The sequence below is a fragment of the Otolemur garnettii genome, unplaced genomic scaffold (assembly GCF_000181295.1).
Source record: "Otolemur garnettii isolate 467f Iridium unplaced genomic scaffold, OtoGar3 scaffold00195, whole genome shotgun sequence".
Taxonomy (NCBI): Eukaryota; Metazoa; Chordata; class Mammalia; order Primates; family Galagidae; genus Otolemur; species Otolemur garnettii.
The window spans coordinates 1,847,429-1,853,698 of record NW_003852590.1 but is presented as its reverse complement, the minus strand read 5'-3'; positions in this window follow the sequence as shown (position 1 = coordinate 1,853,698).

The window sequence follows — 6,270 nt, the reverse complement described above, 5'->3', positions numbered from 1 at the left end:
GAATAATATATCTCTCCCATTCTCTTGATTCCCACCTTATAGTTCTCTAACTAGACATGTTACTTTAATTACTGTATCTCTTCATATCTTTTCCATAGTACTCATCTTATTGTTCTTTTTTTATGTTTCAAATTAATATGAGGGTACAAAGTTTTAGGTTACATTGTTTGCAACACTAAGGTAAAGTTCAAGTTGTAGTTGAGCCCTTCCCCCAGGGGGCATGTGAATGCCCTCATATATGATTGACATACCCTGCCAATCACCCTCCCTCCTTTCCCGCCTCTCTCCTCCCCCTTGCTAGACTATATTTGTGTTTTTTTTTCATGTGGGTGTGTAGTTGTTTATATATTGGTTTCATATTAGTATTGAGTACATTGGGTATTTATTTTTCTATTCTTGAGGTACTTTACTAAGAAGAATGTGTTTTCAACTCCATCTAGGTAAACATAAACGATGTATATTCTCCATCTTTTCATATGCCAGTTTGTTAATCCATTCATGGGTTGATGGGCACTTGGATTGCTTCCATGACTTGGCAATTGTGAATTAGGCTGCAATAAATATTCTGGTAGAAGTGTCTTTGTGATAAAAGTGATTTTTGTTCTTCTGGGTACATACCTAGTAATGGAATTATGGAATCAAATAGAAGGGCAACATTTAGTTTAGTTCTTTAAGAATTCTCCATAGTTCTTTTCTTAAAGGTTGTTTTAGTTTGCAGTCCCACCAGCAGAGTAGAAATGTTCCCTTCTTTCCACATCTGTTCCGGCACCTGCAGATTTGGGACTTTGTGATGTAGGCTCATCTCACTGGAGTTATGTAATATCTCCAAGTAGTTTTGATTTGCATTTCTCTGATGATTAGAGATGATGAGCATTTCTCCATGTGTTTATTAGGCATTGTCATCTTCAGAGAAGTTTCTGTTCAAGTCTCTTGCCCACTTATAAAGGGAATTGTTTGCTTGTTGTTGGTGGTGGTGATGGTGATGGGGGTTTGTGTGTGTGTGTGTTGCATTCTGGATATTTTCTTTTTTTCTTTTTCTTTTTTTCTTTTTTGGAACAGAATCTCACTCTGTCACCCTGGGTAGAGTGCTATGGCATCATAGCTCACAGCAGCCTCAGTAGCTGGGGCTACAGAGGCCCACCACAATACCTGACTATTTTCTTTAGTAAAAATGGAGGTCGCTCTCTTGCTCAGGCTGGTCTTCAACTCCTGAGCTCAAGCCATCCACCGGCCTTAGCCTCTCAGAGTGCTAGAATTATAGGCGTGAGCCATTGTACCCAAACTGGATATTTTCTTAAGTTCTAGCTTTCAATTTACTAAATCTTTCTTTAGCCATATTGCATCTGCCTACCTAGGGGTTAACTATTTTAGGTGCTTCCATTTTATCTGTTATGAATTTATTAATAATGCTTCTTTTACTACTTTGTTTTTGGTTGTTCTAGACAGTTTAAATCAAGGTCAACTACCACATGTATTATAATTTTTCCTCTTCCTGTTCACATCTTTTATGCTCCTCTATTATATATTTTACTTTTAATTTGATTTTCATTTTGCCATTATGAAAGCAATTTTTGTATCCTTAAATTGATTTATCAGCTACATTACTAATGAAGGTGACTGATAAGTAGATCTGGTCATTATTTGTCTCTCATTTGACAATAAACTAACAAATAAAACTTTTTCTTGTCCACACTATATCTATAGCAAACCTACTATGCCCTTCCTTCTTCACTGAATTTCTTCAAAAAGGGGTGCCTTCTACCACATGCTTCCTCTTTTATTATTCATACCCTGTCCAGTTAAAGATTAAATTTATATGGTTTCATATTTATAAGGTCTTTTGCTTGCAATCAAATAACCACTGAGTGGAGGTAAGAGATCCTACTTTAACAGAGCTACAAAAGACAAATGATTGCCAGATTGATTGTATATTTGTCAACCCATTAGTTACCCCCATGTCCACACCTTCATGTTTATTATATAAAGATAATATACATTTATATGTTCATTATCCCAGCTTCTATGTGGATACTTTATATATTCATTATCCAAGCTTTGATATGGAAAATGGGCAGGATAGAGAGTAATATACACTTCTTCTAGTAAAAGTAATATATTCTTTGATCTAAATTTCTATCATATTAAAAGTTAAGGTAGCAGAATAAAAATCAAGGGCATATGAGAATCTGTCACATTAGAGGAAAACATTAATTGGAACCATCTGGCCATACTGGTCTTTGCTATTCCTTAAATTTATAAACATATTCTACCTTAATGCATTTTATAGACTTTTTCTGGAGTGGTTGTCCCTTGAAATTTCTCCTAGTTGGCTACTTTTTTGTTATTTGGATCGCAGATTAAACATAACTTGTAAAATAAATATTCTTTAAAGAATTTATAAAATAATTTATAAGATAAATAAATATTCTTTTAAAGCTGATTTAATCGCTGAACGGATCCTTCCCTAGACACACAAAGCAAAAGGATGCCACTAGGTGCCTTGATCTTCCACCCAAAACCTTAGGGAATCACTCTAGGAACTCTTTCCACCTTCCGTTGTTTATAATATTTTAAGCTGGGGAATGACTTTAGCATTTAACAATATAAGAATGGCTAAATTGGTTGTAGGCTGGATACATGACAGAATATCATGTAGCCATTCAAAGACCTATGCATAGAATTTGCAGCAACATGCGTTAAATACTTACCTATTAGTGCTAATTGGGAAAAATAGCAGTTTACAAAGCAAGAGATTGTATATAAAATGTATTCTTGAATGAAAAATTTCTTCATAGAGAAATAAATATTATAAGCATTAACAACAATTATAAACCTACTAGGATGGTAGGTTTGTTAGTCGAATGATTTTCTTTGTATTTTCTGCAATTGAACTTTCCTAGAGGTGGAGGAAAAGCATGTGCTACTTCTATAAACTTGAAAATTAAATATCATATGAAAAATCTACATGTGAAATGGACTTACTTGGACCATAGTATAAAGGAGTGTTTGTTAAACTCACAGTTTGGTCTCAGGAGCCCTTTGCACTCTTAAAATTATTGAGAACCTCAAATAACTGTATGTGGATTATACTATTCATATTTACTATTTTAGAAAGACTTTTTAAAAAGTTATTAATTTATTTAAAATAGCAACAGTATACCCATTACATGTTAACATAAATAATGCATTTTCATGAAAATAACTATATTTACCCAAACACAAAATTAATGAGAAGAGTGGAATTACTTTACATTTTTAAAAATCGCTTTAATATCTATCTTAGTAGAATACTGCAGAGTGTTCATGTTTGCATCTATTTCTGTCTTTTCTCATACATTGTCATGGTTGAAATATATGAAAACATCTGGCCTCATACAGATATGTAGTTGGAAGAGGAAAGTCTTTTACCGTTTTATATATTTTCAAGAGTTATTAACACTGACAGGCTTAAATACATGAGGGAACTACATATGTGTATTTTACAATTCCGCTATGTTGATTCAGGCTGTGAAAAAAGATGATTAGTTTAGAGCGAGCTTGGATGACATGATGACATTGCTATGTGAAAAGAAGAATTTAAATCTATGTATGGTTACTGATCATGCACATTTTTTCATGAGCTATGTCTTCTTTTGGAAGCAAAAATATGGGTGTGGTTTTACACAAAATAAAACTGCATAGAGTAGTGGAAATGTATTTATTTATTTATTTTGCTACAGAGTAAACTTATGGAGATAGTACTGATGTCTTTGTGCCTTCTTCATGATAGAGCATCCTGAAGAATCCAGATACGAAGTTTATTATCTTTGTGAAATCTTAAAAATGAGAGTACTGAAATATAATATTATAGAAATTACCTTGAAACACTGGCTATCCCTTTAAAAGATGAAGGTATTGTTAAAGTTAAGATTTATTGTAGATAGCTTTTAACATATTTCCCGGCATTTATTTTTTTAGTCTTCTGTACTGTACATACTTCATGCTTTCCTCTTAGAATTTTAAAATATAGTATTAGGCCTTTATTCACCCATTTTGTGGTGTTGAGTGGCCCGTGATTTAACCCTGCTAGGCTACTAGGAGTTTCTTTAAGCCACGTGAGTGTATTCTTTTATGGCTTCCCTAACTTCCCTTCAACAAATCATTGTTGAAATGCTATCTATTTTTATGGGTGGCGCCTGTGGCTTAGTAAGTAGGGGGCGCGGGCCCCATATACCAAGGGTTGTGGGGTCAAACCCAGTCCTGGCTATTCTTTAACAAAAAAAATATTCAGGGCTCAGTGCCTGTGGCTCAAGTGGCTAAAGCGCCAGCAACATACACCTGAGCTGGTGGGTTCGAATCCAGCCTGGGCCCACCAAACAACAATGATGGCTGCAACCAACGGGTGGCTGTAGTCCCAGCTTCTTGGGAGGTGGAGGTAGGAGAATTGCTTGAGCCCAGGAGTTGGAGGTTACTGTGAGCTGTGATGCCACAGCACTCTACCCAGGGTGACAGCTTGAGGCTCTGTCTCAAAGAAAAAAAAAAGAAAGAAAGAAATACTATCCATTTTCTAAGTTCTGCTTAAATTCCATCATATCCACAAGCTTTCCCCAAGTTCGTTGTTTCTCCAAGTCCTTTTACCCTACCATACTCTTGCACTGTTCTGTATACTTCTATGGTAGAACTCATTCTTTATTATGGGAATTATAGGTAGCAATGACTGTGTATATTACCACCAAGTCAGGTACACCTTTGGTGGTCTAGGAGTATGGCCTGTTGACATTTGTATTCTCAAAGTAATATCTGAATAAATGTGTATGTGTTGAATTGCATATAACTTTTGAAACCAGAACCCCTCTCTTACTTAAGCAAAATGAGCACATTAGGATGAATGGGCTAGATGTGAAAGAAGGGAAGGTGACTGATGGGCATGCCTTAGAAGTGCAATAATTTCTTAATTCTTTCTGCCACTGATAATTTCTATGTTTCAAATAATTGAAGTATTTGGAGAATTTTTAATAGATTCTTAAAAATTAAGCAAAATCTAGAAACTAAGAAATTAAGTACATTGTAGCTTTGAGAGACAATTTATGGGCCTTACAGATTGCTATATGCCACGAATTAATAAAATAACTCTTCTTACAAATAAATGTGTGTAAATTTAATTTTAGTAGAATAAGAAGGAGAGAAGTTACCAAACATTCTAAATATCCCTTGAGTGTTTTAACGGTGTATTGCATTTATGGAAAAGAGATTTCGGAAGTTCCAGAACAATTTTTAAGATTCTTCTCATTCCAAAATCATGGAAGTGGAGATCATACAGAAAGGGGCACAAAATCTCATTCATTTAATAATATCTTATGCTTACAATTATTCCAGAGAAAACAAAAATAAGCCTCTATGAAACAATAAAATGAAATCCATGTGTTTCTCAAAATCTCATGAAATGCTATTAGTCACATACTCAAAATAAAAACTCATTAAACTAGTACACTCTCCAAATAGTGAATGAAACCACCATCAGTATTTACTGTGGATTAAGAATGACCCATTTTTGTGTGTGTGTGTGTGTGTGTGTGTGAGTGTTGGTGGCAATAAGTGTTCAGAGGGGGCTTTGATTTTATTAACTTCTTAACCTGGGGTGTCAAGGAGGATTTATGTGGATGCAATAACTTAAGAATATACTCAAACTAAGTCCATGAATTTATTTTTCACCAACTAGTTGTGTATGGATATCTGTTGTCATGTAGGAATATTTACCTGTTTTACTTAAATCATAAGTAGAGCTACATGTATAGACTGCTCATGATTTCTAAGCAGTAATAATGAGTCACTGGTTCCTTGTAGGGTTTAGAATATTAAAAATCTTAACTGCATAATGACTAAATTTTACTATATAATTAAGAGTTCAATTACTATGGTGAAAGCTTATCTGAATGTATATTTCTGTATTTACACCAAATGAACTCATTGATTATTTGAAGATATTGAAATAAAAATTATAGTTCAAATAAATCACACATTTCCAAGTCAACAATATCATGTTCTTAGTTATTATTAAAGTACTTACACTCTATAAAGAATTGTCATGGCGAGGATTGTGAGCTACAAGTTTCTGCTTTTTGATCTTAGTCAAGATTTGACCATTGTTGATCATTTTCCATTTGATACACCTATATCAGGGAGAAAGATATAGGGATGATTTTTTTATTACTCACAGATGGTTTAAAAAGTAATGTCAAAAACATTACTATTTAATGCTTCTGACATATTGACAACTAGTGTAATTATTGC